The sequence below is a fragment of the Gossypium hirsutum genome, chromosome A04 (assembly GCF_007990345.1).
Source record: "Gossypium hirsutum isolate 1008001.06 chromosome A04, Gossypium_hirsutum_v2.1, whole genome shotgun sequence".
NCBI classification, from domain to species: Eukaryota; Viridiplantae; Streptophyta; class Magnoliopsida; order Malvales; family Malvaceae; genus Gossypium; species Gossypium hirsutum.
The window spans coordinates 44,591,733-44,607,194 of record NC_053427.1 but is presented as its reverse complement, the minus strand read 5'-3'; the positions used below and the strand labels follow the sequence as shown (position 1 = coordinate 44,607,194).

Sequence of the window (15,462 nt, the reverse complement as noted above, 5' to 3'; positions counted from 1 at the left end):
ATATATTTGAATTTTAGTGGGACAGGGTCAGAGCGATTTCTGAATCCCTTATTTTGACATTATAAATTCACGAAAAATTGTACAAAAATAATTAGGAGCTATATTTTATATTTCTAATTCCTTACTGAATTTACTTTAAAGAGAAACAAACGGCATGGTTATTTGAATTCTATATAGGGAGAAAATTGATTTGTTGTGAGGAGAGGTCAGAGTAGTCGAATAGTGCAATAGGGGAAACTTTAACTAATAAACTCTACTAATTGGATAGACCAAAAATTCTGAAAAAAAAAATTAATAAGAAGATATACGAGTCTAGTTTCAGGTAAAATTTACGAATTTAAATATTGGGTTTTATGACTCGAGTTATGATTTATTTAGTGACTATGACGTAGGTGGGCAGCTTTATAAGGAACAATGAAATAAATTGTTTTGATTTGTCTAAGTATTCGGAAAATTTTTAATGTTCCCGGTTTGGTCCTGAACCATTTCAATTGCATGTTTTAGGGTATCGAGGGACCTTTTTAGGGAAATATTGAATGAATGAAAATAAATTAATTTTAAAAGTAAATTTTATGCCCTAATTATTAAGTTAAGTCAGGTAACGCCTCGTGCTCGACTCCGGCGATAGTCTCGGGTAAGGGGTGTTATATACTATACACCAGGTAGAATTCTAGAAAAGAGATGGTGAGTCAAATTGTTTTCTTAAGTACCAAGCTCTCTCTAGATCCAATCCTAGACATGTATATACCTATTGCCACACTTTATACTTTACGACTTGTTCATTATTCATGATTTCCATCTCTTGCTTTATTATGTGAAAAATAAAAATTCCTAATTAAACTTAATCCTAAAATGACCTAAGAACAGAAATAAAATAAGGTCAAGATCCTCCCTTTTATTTATTTGCTGACCCTTCCAAATTTGACTCATATTTTGCTCCATCATTATTGCCTTTGCATGAATCGCTTCGCTCCTACTTCGATAATGGACTCCATGGTTCAAATATAAAATCTGGAAATTTAGGCACAAAAATAAATGGGTCATTGTAAATTTTCTGAAGAGCACTTCTCATCGGGTCATCCCTTATTTTTTAGTATCTCCAGTAAGCTTGTTGCTGCAATTGCATATGCTGCATTATTTCCATCAACTTTGACAGCTCATCTCGAAGATCTGGGCTAGGCAGTTGAGCTCTGAACATTGAAGTTCTGTCATCAGGTTCAACTTCTAGTTCCAGTGGTTCCTCCTTATCTGGGACTTTAGCTGATTGCATTGTGGGATCTTCTTTTACTTTGGGGTCCTCACTTTCTTCCACTCGTTGTTGTAGAACAGATTCTCTAGCTACTTGATAAAGGTTCCAATCTATGATTTTGCCATGGCTATAGCCTATGTTCTTTACATTTGCACGAATTTTAGCTTTCAAGCACAGAATTGTTAATGTAAAAGCAAAGTAAGCTGGGCCAAAACGTCTAACGGCATAATTCCGCATCTCTTTCAGGATGTTTTTTTCCCACATCAATGGTCTTTCCAGTTAAAATCGAGTATAATAAGACCATTCGCTCTAATGAAATTGTAGACCCATGTGAGCCGTAAGGCTGAAACAGATGAAATAGAACCATACCTTTGCGAGTGGTGTCAAGTATTCTCTTCGACAAGTGTGGATTCCTTGCTTTGACACAATCCACTTAGAACCTAAAACTGTAAGTTCCTCGAGAATTTCTTGCAAATTTTTAGGCTCTATATTGCTAAACAAGGAAAAATATTCGTCATTTTTGAAATCAAGCAAGTCAAATAACTCATTAATAGCGTTTGAAGTTATCGGTACCTTGATTCCACAAACTGGAACTTCTGTCAACTCGCTTAAGGTTAAATTCACATAGAATTCGTGAACTAGTTCCTCATCCACACTAGGTCTCTTCTCACAAAACAATTCCCAATTGAGGGTTTCAGCAACTTGACAAATACATGCCATAAAGTCTTTGTAAGTGCTCTCTTTCAATGTAAAGCCTTTCTCTGGATGCATCTGTTGATTTCTGAAGATACTTTCATATCTTGCTTTGGCTTATTCACAATGGAACATGTTTTGTGTTTCATCAATTTGGGCACAGGCAGGAGTTCTTTTGTGAGGCATGATTAACCTGAACAAAAGATGGGAAAATTTATTTTCTCAAAAATTTAAAAATTATTAATGATTCAATAAATTGAAAAATTAAATATTTAACTAAAATTAAAATTTTAGAGAAAAAATTTGTCTTACCACCCTTTCTATAAAAATTAAGAACTCCTAAAAATAATTAATGAACAAAATAGGTCAATATAGGGTAGGTTAGAAGATTTCGGCTAAGGGGCTTGGTGTAGGTGTGTGCCGCACAAGTACTGGAAGGCTGCTGGAGTGAGCGGGTAGATGGGCACAGGGGCAGGCAGCAGGGCACAATCTGAGCTGGGAGCTAGTAGTAGTGCGCGAGTAGCGTGCAGGACCTTCGACAAGTAGGCCTGGTATGTGCTGAAGCTGGACATAAGCAGGTGAGGCACCTAGGAGCAGCTGCTGGGGCTTGGACGTGCGGCGTGCAATGGAGCTGGGGCTGCTGGCCGAGCAATGTGCGACTAGGAGCTTGCGGTACTTGGTGTTTTGAGGGTTTGAGTGATGGATGAGAGGGAAGATTGGTAGAATGTAACACCCCGTACCCGAGACCGTTGCCGGAGTCAGACACGAGGTGTTAACGGACTTAATTCACTTATTTGCTCAGTCCATTTTAAAATTTCTAGACAAGCTGGCTAACTGCATCACTGTCACCTTAAAAATCATATCTCGAGTTCCAAAACTCGAAAACCAGTTTCGTAAATTTTTGCTGAAACTAGACTCATATGTCCTTCTACAAATGTTTTTCTAGAATTTTTGGTCAAGCCAATTAGTACAGTTTATTAGTTAAAGTCTCCCCTGTTTCAGGGTTCGGCTACACTGACCTTCATGCATTACAACTTAGATATCTCACTGTACAGGGCTTCAATACTTATTCCGTTTGTTTCTAAAGAAACTAGACTCAAAAAGAAATCTGTACATATAGGGAATGACTTCTAATTATCTCTGGTTAATTTATAGTGAATTTCAAAAGTCAGAACAGGGGATCCAGAAATCGCTCTGGCCCTATTTCACGAAAACTTAAACATCTCATAAAATACGACTCATATGATTGTTTCGTTACTTTCATATGAAAATAGATTCATCAAGGTTCGATTACATAATTTATTCACTATTTAATTCCATTCCTACTATTTTTAGTGATTTTTCAAATCCACATCACTGCTGCTGTCAGCATCTATTTTTAAGGTAAACTTTACCTATTTCATGGTTTTCCATGGATCAACTGGAATTTTGTCATACATAGCACCAAAATGATCGTGATTAACCATTCCAATGGCTAATCGTTACCAACATTTCCATACCACTCCATGAACAACATACAAAATGATTATAACACTATGCTCAAAATATATATAAGCCATTTTTGCATGGCTATCCAAATATATACATTACCGAAAGGTACATGACCAACAACAAAAGGGCAGTCCTATACATGCCATTTTCAGAGTTCAACTAAAAGAGTACCAAAAGGGCTTTGATAGTGTGGATGACTTCGACTTTGACACTCCCGAGTTCGATAGCTGACGAACCAAAATCTATAAAACAGAGAATCAAAGAAACGGAATAAGCATTTAATGCTTAGTAAGTTTTGAGTAATGAATCATGCACAACTGAAGTATAGCATTCATATGACTAAACGAATAGTTTCATATACACATATTCTCAAAATCATACCTACTTCACATTTCCAACCCTTATATTCATACATAAGGTATTAACTTGACTAAAGGCCGGAAGCTTGTTAATCGATTGAGCGAATACTATTTAAAAGGAATCAATAATTCCAATGCATATACAAAACATACCTCATCGTTGGGATTTTACGAGCGTATTAATTGAAATTTTTACAGCAAGATCGCTCATTCCCAAACCAAGTACCTTCGGGATTTAGCCGAATATAGCTACTCGCTCAAATGCCTTCGGGACTTAGCCCGGTTATAGTAACTCGCACAAATGCCTTCGGGACCTAGCCCGGATATAGTAACTCGCACAAATGCCTTCGGGACTTAGCCCGGATATAGTAACTCGCACAAATGCCTACGGGACATAGCCCGGAATTAGTCACTAGCACAAATGCCTTCGGGACTTAGCCCAGTTATCATCCGGATATTCATGCACATATCAATAAATCATGACGCATCTATATTTCATTTTCATAACTAGAATTCAAACACAAGTCACTTATCAAGCATTACCATTTTCGGCTACCCGTCCCAAGTATAAACTAGTCACCTCAATATATAATTCAAGTTGAATCATTATATCTCCGTTTATTTGTTATGCTATATGTCATGACTTAATCAAATCATAAACTAAGTTCCATTACTCGAAAACTTACCTCGGATGTTGTCGAGCAACTTCAACGGCTATTCGATCACTTTTTCCTTTCCCTTATCCAACTTTGATCCTCTAAGCTCTTGAGCTAAATCAAACAATTTGCTTCCCAATCAAAAACAATCACATGGCATCCGTATATATTTTAGAACCATTCTTAACATACTAATCATTTACAAAACAAAGCACTCATATCACATTTATAAAACTACAAGCCGAATATACCTATACTTACCTCACTTAAACATCAACCCTCAATTCATGTACATTCTCAAATAGAGTAATCCTTACTTGAACTATTAGCCAACTTTATCAAATGAACAATTTTACTTAAAGTGCCATATATATATATATCTACATAAGTGCTTAAATACCATGTTTCCAACAATTATTTCCTAGCTTAGTAGCCGAACCAATATTCAATAACAAACTCCTCTTTGATCAAATATATATTCGGCAAGGACATGATAATTTATACTACATCAATTTTAAGCACATAAATTACTCAAACATAACCACATTCACATTCGGTCTTGGCACATAATAAGGTAGCCGATTCTTTACCCTTAGCACCCAATGCTCACATATGATTATTTGTATAGTTCAAACACTCATCTACCATCGTTCATCTAAATTTAACACGAAACAACAACCATATATCTCTTCCATTTTCTACCATGGCCGAATGCTCTAGCTACCACACCGTTTCAAATTTTGCCATGGGTTAAGCAAAGAACTTAATGACTAACTCACAAATGCTAAAAAAGAAAATCCAAGAATCATCAATCCACCATCACATGTATCATTACAAAGCTTCACACTTAGCATGCTAATGACATCAACACAAATCCACCTTAGCCGAAACTTAACTCATACAAAACCTATCTTCAAACCATAAAATAGGTAGAATTTAACTAATCATCCAAATGGTGCATAAGTTTTTTTTTTCAAGAATGGCATTGAACTTACCTTCCTCTTGCTATCCACCTTGGCCGAATTTCTTCCCTAAAGATTTTTCTTCCTCCTCTTTCTCTAGTCACGACAATGGGGGAGTAAGGGTGAGACAACTTTGGTTTCTCCTCCCACTCACCTCATGTTTTATCATTCTTAATTCACTATTTTATTTTCTAAACTAATAATGCTAATAGAAAATTCATATTATCATCAATGACCCATCCATGGCCGGCCACTACTCATTATAATTGGAAATTTGACATGCAAACCCATCATTCTTATAACATGCATTAATTGATCCTTATAGATTAACCTGTCACATTTTAAAAGTGTCACACATAAGACCTATTAGCTGAATTCATATGCAATCGACTAAATCGAAGCTTAAAACTTTCACACATTCATATTCACACATTTTAGACAATAAATATCATATTCAAATACTTCGGTGATTCGGTTTAGCGGTCCCGAAACCGCTTTCCGACTAGGGTCAATTTAGGGCTGTCACATAGAATTTATAGAGGAAGGAATAGGAATTAGAGTAGAATTCTTAGAACAATTTAATCAAAAAAGAATTCTAAGTTCTAATCCTATACAAAGTTATCAAAAATTAATAATTAAATATATGCATATTAAATTATCAATGCTATTAATTTATTTAAACAAAAATGAAATATGATTAAAACTAATCCTAAATCTATGCTAAATTGATAAAAATTAATATATAAATTATAATAGATATAATTATATATTAAAGATTATCATCTTATTATTATTATTTGAAAAAGAACTTATTAAATAAAATATGATTAAATTAACACTAATCCTAACTCTATGTAAAGTTGATAATAATTAATATATATTATAATGGATATAATTATATATTAATAATTATCATATTTTTTTATTAAACTAAAAACATTTATTCTAGAAGCCTTTTGAAAATATTTACAAAAAAAGGAATCTAAGTTTTATTATTTACAAAAAGAGCAACTAAATTTTAAAAATAGTTCAATTAAGTCCCAAGACTTAATGAAAAATTGAAATTGAGTTGCAAGTTAAAACTTGGATCAAAATTGACCCTTTTATTTGAATAACCAAAAAATTAATTTTATTTAGGGAATAATTTCTTGGAAAATTATATTAAAATCAATCCCCAAGAAAGATTGGAGGGGCCATAAGCAGTCCCACTTAAGTTCCAATCTCCTAGACAGAATTTATTTAAACATACTAATTCCCGAAAATATACCCTAAATCATTAATTAAAAAGGAAAATAAGAAAATTTAAACATCTGATAAAATGAATGAAATTTGATTCCGTTCAGTCTTATCTCCCTAGTAATGTTTCAAACGCTAAACATTAACCTGAAAATTACATCCCTTACCTTGGAGTTCAACAACTCCATATGGATAGACGCAATGAATCGTAAATGGACCGAACCAACGTGATTTTAGTTTACCTGGAAAGAACCTTAATCTAGAATTAAATAACAAAACTTGCTGACCTGGTTCAAATTCTCGAACTCGAATGTGTTTGTCATGCCATTTCTTAAGTCTCTCCTTGAGTAATTTAGCATTTTCGTACGAAAACATTTGGAATTCCTCTAGCTCATTGAGTTGGAGCATCTGTTTCTCTTTAGCAAGCTTCAGATCCAAGTTGAGTTGTCGTAGGGCCCAGTAAGCTTTGTGCTCTAACTCCAGGGGTAGATGGCAGGCCTTTCCAAAAACCAACCTATAGGGTGACATCCCTAAAGGTGTCTTATATGCTGTTTTGTAAGCCTATAAAGCATCATCTAGTCTTCTGGACCAATCTCATCGGTTCGGACAAACTACCTTCTCAAGTATGCCTTTGATCTCCTCTTCGCCAGTTCAGCTTGCCCATTCGTCTGCGGATGGTAAGCTGAAGCGACCTTGTGTTTCACTCCATGTTTATCTAATAACCATTCCAACCACTTGTTCACAAAATGGGACCCTTGATCGCTGATAATAGCTCTTGGGCTTCCAAACCTTATGAACACGTGTTTCTGCAAAAACTTCATCACAGCCCTAGCATCATTTGTTGGATAAGCTTCAGCCTCGACCCACTTAGACACATAGTCTACTACTACCAATATATACTTGTGACCAAAGGACGGAGGGAAAAAACCAAGAAAATCAATACCCCAAACATCGAACAATTCTACCTCAATGATGTTTGTTCGAGGCATCTCATTTCTATTGGTAACATTTCCAACCCTTTGACATCATCACAACTCTTTACGTAAGCATATGCATCCTTGAATAGTGTTGGCCAAAAGAATCCGGCTTTTAATACTTTGGCCCAGTACGAGTACCTCCGAATTGTCTCCCACTCAGAGCTGAGTAACAATGGTATAGAATCTTTTGTACTTCTTCTTCTGCCATGCATCTCTTGATTATTTGATTTGCGCACTTTTTAAACAAATATGGCTCTTCCCAGAAATAGTACTTCACATCGTGAAGAAACTTTTTCTTTTGATGATATGTCTTACCAATTGGTATCAAACCACAAGCTAAATAGTTAGCAATATCAGCAAACCAATGGGTCTTATGGACATGATTTACCTTCAGTATGTGTTCATTTGGAAACGTCTCTCGAATTGGTATAAGAGGAGAGTTCCCTTCTTGCAGCTTCAATCTAGATAAGTGGTCTACTTCTTGATTTTCTACACCCTTTCTATCTTGAATTTCTAGATCGAAGTCTTGAAGTAGAAGTACCCATCGAATCAACCTCGGCTTAGCCTTTTTCTTGGAAAGTAAGTACGTAATTGTCGAATGGTTCGTATAGATAGTCACTTTGGTACCTACAAGATAAGACCTAAACTTGTCAAAAGCAAACACAATAGCTGTTACTATATAATTCAATTGAGCTCTTATCAGATTTCGACTTGTGTAATAAATGGGATGAAAAACTTTGTTCCTTCGCTGACCCATGGCAGCTCTTATCGCGAAGTCACTTGCGTCACACAACAATTCAAATGGCAAATCCCAGTTTGATGTGATGATTATGGGTGCTATAACTAGTCGACTCTTCAAATCTTTGAAAGCTCTTAAGCACTCTTCATCAAATTTGAACGCTATGTCCTTCTCCAATAACTTGCATAAGGGTTTAGCAATTTTGGAGAAGTCCTTAATAAATCTTCGATAGAAATTAGCATGGTCCAAAAAGCTCATAACACCCTTTACAGATGTTGAAGGTGTGAGTTTCTCAATAACATCTACCTTTGCTTTATCTACCTTGGTTCCATGTCTCATTATCCGATCCCTAGAACAATACCTTCCCGTACCATGAAATGGCACTTTTCCCAATTGAGTACTAGGTTTGTTTCTTTGCATCGCCTTAATACCTTCCCTAAATTGGCTAAGCAATCATCATAAGTATCTCCAAATACTTAAAAATCATCTATAAAAACTTCCAAATACTTCTCAACCATGTCAGTAAAAATAGACATCATACATCTTTGAAATGTAGCAAGTGTATTACATAAACCAAATGGTATGTGTCTAAATGCAAATATACCGTACGGGCAGGTGAATGTTATCTTATCTTGATCTTCCGGTGCTACTGTAATCTGATTATACCCTGAGTATCCATCAAGAAAATAGTAATAGTATCACCCTGCGAGTCTATCCAGCATCTAGTCCAAAAATAGAAAAGGAAAGTGATCTTTCCTAGTCGCCTTGTTCAACTTCTGGTAATCGATTCAAATTCTCCATCCCGTAACCATTCTAGTTGGTATCAACATGTTATTCTCATTTTCAATGATCGTGATTCCTCCTTTCTTTAGCACGCACTGGACCGAACTTACCCATGAACTGTCTGAGATAAGGTAGATTATACCCGCATCTAACCACTTGATGATTTCTTTCTTGACTACATCATTCATGATGAGGTTCAGTCTTTGTTCTCCATCAATCGTCCTTTTTTCACCATCTTCCAAGATAATCTTGTGCATGCAAACAGATGGACTAATATCGCGAATATCGGCTATAGTCCATCCGATAGCCTTTTTGCATTGTTTCAATACAATGATGAGTTTATCTTCTTGCTCACTAGTTAATTCTGCTGAAACAATCACAAGCAGAGTAGAAGCGTTACCTAAATAAACATATTTTAGATGTGAAGGTAGTACCTTGAGTTCTAATTTAGGTAGCTCCTCAATTGATGCTTTTGGTTGGGCATAATTCCTTTTCTCTAATTCTAAAGATTCAAAATGGGATAGCGGATTAAATCCCTTTTGATTAGCTTCTAACAACGCAAGTATTCATCCTCCTCTTCATCATTTGGAAGATTTGATGTCAAAATTTGTTCCAACGGATCCTCAACGTAATTGAGCTCCTTCTCCACTTTTAAATCCTCTAAATCGGATACTACAAAACAATCATCAATTGTGTCAGGAAATCGCATAGACTTAAAAACATTAAATGTTACCTAATCATTCTGAACACGCATAGTAAACTCACCTTTCTGCACATCAATAAGGGTCCTTTCGATTGCTAAGAATGGTTTTACTAAGATAATTGGCACTTCTTTGTCTGCTTTAAAGTCTAGAATAACAAAATCAGTAGGGAAGATAAATTTATCTATACATACCAATACATCCTCGATTTTTCCTTCTAGATGTGCTAAGGATCGATCCGCTAATTGAAATGTAACCGTAGTAGGCTTAACTTCACCTATCCCCAACTTTCTAAATATTGACATAGGCATCAAGTTAATATTTGCACCTAAGTCACATAATGTCTTACCACAATATGTTGCTCCAATGTTGTAAGGTATGGTAAAGCATCCAAGATCCTTCAACTTTGGGGGTAGTTTGTTTTGAAGATATGCACTGCATTCCTCCGTCAGAGCTACCATCTCAAATTCTCTTAGTCGTTATTTTTTGGATAGGATATCCTTCATGAATTTGACGTAGTTCGGTATTTGCTCAAGTGATTCAACCAACGGGATGTTGATATGAAGTTGCTTGAATACATTTAGGAACTTCTTGAATTGAATCTCCTGCTTCTACTTTTAAAGTCTTTGAGGATAGGGTGGTGGTGGTTTTTTTACTGGAACTGGTTGATTCGTCTTCTGTGGCAATTCTGCATCTAACGGAGTTATTAGTTGATCAGAATTAACTGGTTCTAAAATTACCTTGTCGGGTTTTGCAGAGTATGGTTCTTGTGAGACTGGAATTTCAACACTCGCTTGAACTTCCTCTAAATCTTGAGCGTTAGCTTGCTCTTTTTCAGCTTCAATGGTGTTGGGTTCCACTGTCTTTCTAGTCCTCAATGTCAATGCTTTGCAATGTTCCTTCCCCAGATTCCTCGGATTCTCCGTATCACTAGGTAAAGCACCTGGTGGTCAGTTTCTGAGTTTAGTTGCAAGCTGACCCATTTGGCTTTCTAGGTTCTTCAATGTAGCTGCTTGGCTTTGGATTAAGGCATCATTCTTGGCCATGTATGCCTTCAACAAATTTTCTAAGTCATTGGATGGTTTAGCTTGGGTTGGTTTCTGAACTTATTAGGGAAAACTAGGTGGCTGGGTCGATCTAGGTTGGGCGTAAGTGTTACTGGTTCCAATCCCTTGGTTACTCCAAGAAAAATTGGGGTGATTTCTCTACGATGGGTTATAAAAATTGTATTACAGTCTTGCCTTCCTCGATTTTGGTTTTGGTTACCTATGTAGTACATGGATTCTGGGTTTGATAGACACTCTTCAAACAAATGTCCTTCCCCAGAATAGACACAGGCTATCTTTTCAAATTGGGTTGGTGGCTGTGCTGCAAAACTGTTAGACCCATTAGCAGTAAGAGTTTTTAACATTGAGGATATTTATGATACCTGAGATGTGAGTGAAGTAAGAATGTCTACTTCATGTATTCCAGCAACTCGTCTTCTTGACGCTGCTCGATTGGTTGGCCATAGGTAATTGTTGCTAGCAATCCTCTCAATGATTTCATAAGCTTATTATAAGGCTTAGAAAGGATATCACTATTAGTAGAAGCACCTACTACCATCCTTGCGTGAGCATTGAGACCACAATAAAATGTATCAAGTTGGATGCAATGTGGGATTCCATGATGAGGGCACTTCCAAAATAACTCTTTGTACCTTTCCCATGACTCATACAAGGACTCATCATCCATTTGTTGGAAAGCAGTGATCTCGTTCCTCAACTTAGCATTCTTGCTAGGCGGGAAATACTTCATAAGGAATCTTTCTACTAACTCTTTCCATGTGGAAATTGAGTTTGGTGGCAATGAGTTCAACCAGGGTCGAGCTCTGTCCTTTAGTGAATACGGGAACAGCTTCAATCGTAATTCATCTTCGGGTACTCCAGCTAACTTGAAAGAATCGCTCACCTCCATAAATAGTCTTAAGTGTAGGTGAGGATCTTCGGTAGGCATTCCACTAAATTGACCCACTGTCTGAAACATCTGGAACATGATTGGCTTCAGCTCGAATTGTTGTGCCTCAATTTTGGGTCTCCTAATACCCGAATTAAGATCATCAAATACTGGCACGACATACTGTCGTAAAGCTCTATCCCTATCATTAGCAATAAGGATAGGATTTTGAGTAGGGTTTGCTCCATTTCCTTGATTCAAATTTCCAAGGTTCATTTCTTTGATCCTTCTCTGATTCGCTTGTCTTCTTCGTTCTCGAAAAGTTCTTTCTATCTTAGGGTCTATAGGGAGTAGGTCAATAATTCAGTCAAGACTCACAAACACCTGAAATAATCACAGAAAAATTAATTAAGTTAAAAATTAAATAGAAAATTAAAACAAAATGTAAAACTAACAAATTCACAAATAATGACTTTTTAAAACAGTCCCCGGCAAAGGCGCCAAAAACTTAGAATGACGAAAATGTGTAAGTGTACACAATCGCAACAAGTAATAAAGTGACAAATAAATCTTCAGTTATCGTACCCACAGGGACTGCGAAAAGAATTATTTATAAATGCTATTTAAAACACTTTGGTGAAGAAAAATATTTTGTTTGAAGAGGGTGATTAAAAACTAAGATTTTAAACTAAGTAAACTAAAGAAATAAATCTCAAATGCACGATTTCAAAGTATGAATTAATCAAGATGACATAATTGTGTTGATTTAATTACATTTCTTTAACTTAGAATTATTAAACTCATGCTTATGCTGTTACGAATAAATTCACGGCAACTCGGTAATTTGCTAACTTATGAACATACTCACTTACACCAATCCATTCATCTCTTAACATATCTCTATGTTAATTCAAACGATTAAACAGATTTTAATAAGCAAACATGTTATGGCACATACATACTCATTAAATTAAGCTAATCTCTTGCATATCCCTATGTCAATTCAAACGATTAATTAAATCTAATAAGCACATAAAAGACTATGTGAGGTAACAAGGTATCCTTACCTTGAAACAGTTTAATCACAATAATCTTGCAAGTTATGCAAGGCAAGTGTATCGCCGGATACATTGCTAATTTAACCTTCAGCTACCTTAGAAGAATAAACATGCACTAATTAAGTATTGTGTCCATTAATTACAATTTCAATCCACTTAAATAATTAATTCATTAGCTACCTCATAATTGTAATGGAAGAATAACTTAGGCATGATTTTACTTAATCAAGCATTTTACTGAGGCCTATAACAGCATAAACACAATTTTAATAATTTAAGCAGATGAAATGGAATCAAACCAACACAACTTAAATTCAAGCTAAGTTGATTAGATTAACCATTCCAACAACATAAATATTCATAGATATGCTCATCATGAGAACAACAACAACGAAAGAGATAGGGAACAAGAATCAAATCTTATGGTTCTTCGTGGCTTGACTAGCTTGCTCTGTCTTTGGTCTTTGTTGTCCTCGCCGATCAAGGCTGCTATGAACACTTCAATGTTGCTCCAAAATGGCTGAAGAATAACCCTTTCTAAAGGGGAGAAACCGGCACAAGAGCAAGGGACCTGGAATGGGAAAATGAGAGGAGAAAGTGAGAGAGGAGAGAAGAGACGTGAATGAATGAAGGATGCCTTGAATGATCAGCCAATGGGGGATTTTATAGCTGAATGTGTGACAGCCCTAAATTGACCCTAGTCAAAAAGTGGTTTCGGGACCACAAAACCGAGTCATAAAAATAATTAACTGTTATATTTGATGCTTATTATATGTATATAGGCATGTGTGAAAATTTCATGTTTGAATTTTGTTAATTGTAAGTGAATTTTTCTAAATAGGACTTGTGTGAGAAAATTTAGAAATATGCTAGGCAAATGTTAAAGTGGCCTATTAATATATGTGGGAAAGTGCTTGTACTTGCATGTCAAATTAGCCAAACTATAGGTAGTGGCCGGCCATGCTACAAATTATATAATCAAATGTGAATTTTCTATTAACTTTAATTATCTAGATGCCATATTAGTATGGAGGATGTAATAAAATAAAGAAATGATAATTAAAGGAAGGAAATGGGTGAAAGAAACAAAGTATTCATCCATGTTTCTTCCTAGCCGATTCTAAAGAAAGAAAAGAACAAGAGCATTCGGTGATGAAAACAAGTTGTATTCTTTGGTTCTTCTTGGCCGAAATGAAAGGAGGAAGAAGGGAGGAAAGCATTCGGTCATCTTAGGTTAATATTAAGGTAAGGTGTTCATATTAGTTCTTGAAATTTTAGTTGATCTTGAGTGAGATATCAAGTTATTTTTGTAAACCATGATGAAATTTTGATTTTGGAATGAGTAAGGTTTTCGACTATGGTAGTTAATAATGGTGAGTTTTGTTGTTTCATGTTAAAGTTAGGTGAATGATGATGGATGAGTGTTTGAACTATAAAAAGAATCATAGGTGAGCATTAGATACTAGGGGGAAGAGTCGGCTACCTTGTTATGAACTAGGGCCGAATGTGAGTTTGGTTGTGTTTGAATATTACATGCTTGGTAGAATGGTGGATGAAAGTGCCGAATGTGGTCTTTGGTTTGGGCATAAGGAATAATAGTACGCATAGGTTTCAGCTTTGGTAGTACCTATGTAATTATAATTAGTTCATTTTGATGGTTTGGCATGAGGTGATAAGTAAAAGTTTAAAGGTAGCTTAAGTTAATTGATGCTCACTAATGATTTCGAATTGAAGCTTTGTTAAGTTGTGAAATGAGTGGACGAGAGAGCTATAGACTATTGCCGGATGTATGTTGGGTTAATAGAGTCTCCAAATTGATTATATGTGTGTATGCTATTAGAAATTCAAGGAATTCTCGGCAAAAATATGGTTAGGGGTTAAGTCATGGGAACTTGGGGTGTAACACCCCGAACCCGAAACCGACACCGGAGTCGAACACGAGGTGTTAACTGACTTTAACCCCTTATAAAATTTATTTTCCAGACACTGCCCAATCTGTGTACTAGTCGTTTTAAAAATCATATCTTGAGTTTCGTAACTCAAAAATCAGTTTCGTAATTTTTCCCAGAAACTAGACTCATGTGCCCATCTATGTATTTTTTTCTAGAATTTTTGGTCGGGCCAATTACTACAGTTTATTAGTCAAAGTCTCCCATGTTGCAGGGGTCGACTACACTGACCTCTTCCCATTACGACTTGGATATCTCCCTGCACGGGGCTTCAATACTGATGCCGTTTATTTCTCTGAAAACTAGACTCAGAGAGGAATCTATACATATATGGTACAACCCCTAATTATCTCTGGTTAATTTATAATGAATTTCCAAAGTCGGAGCAGGGAATCCAGAAACCGTTCTGGCCCTGTCCCACAAAAATCTGATTATCTCTTAATATACTGCCCATATGATCTTTTCGTTACTTCCTCATGAAAACACACTCATCAAGCTTCGATTACATAATTTATTCATCAATTAATTCCACTCCTACTATTTTTAGTGATTTTTCAATCTCATGACACTGCTGCTGCCAGCATCTGTTACGAAAGTAACTAGGTCCATTTCATGCCTACCCTTGATCCAACTCAATCGAACATTCGTGCCATTTTCGCATGGCTTAAAGTTTA

General features: G+C 35.8%; 1 non-coding gene across 1 annotated transcript; it reads left to right on the top strand.

Moving 5' to 3' along the window:
- The first annotated feature begins 11,506 nt into the window (after window positions 1-11,506).
- Window positions 11,507-11,613, top strand: LOC121228344 (small nucleolar RNA R71). Its single transcript, XR_005925920.1, has one exon. It is a non-coding gene; the product is annotated as a small nucleolar RNA R71 (small nucleolar RNA).
- The last annotated feature ends 3,849 nt before the right edge of the window (window positions 11,614-15,462 follow it).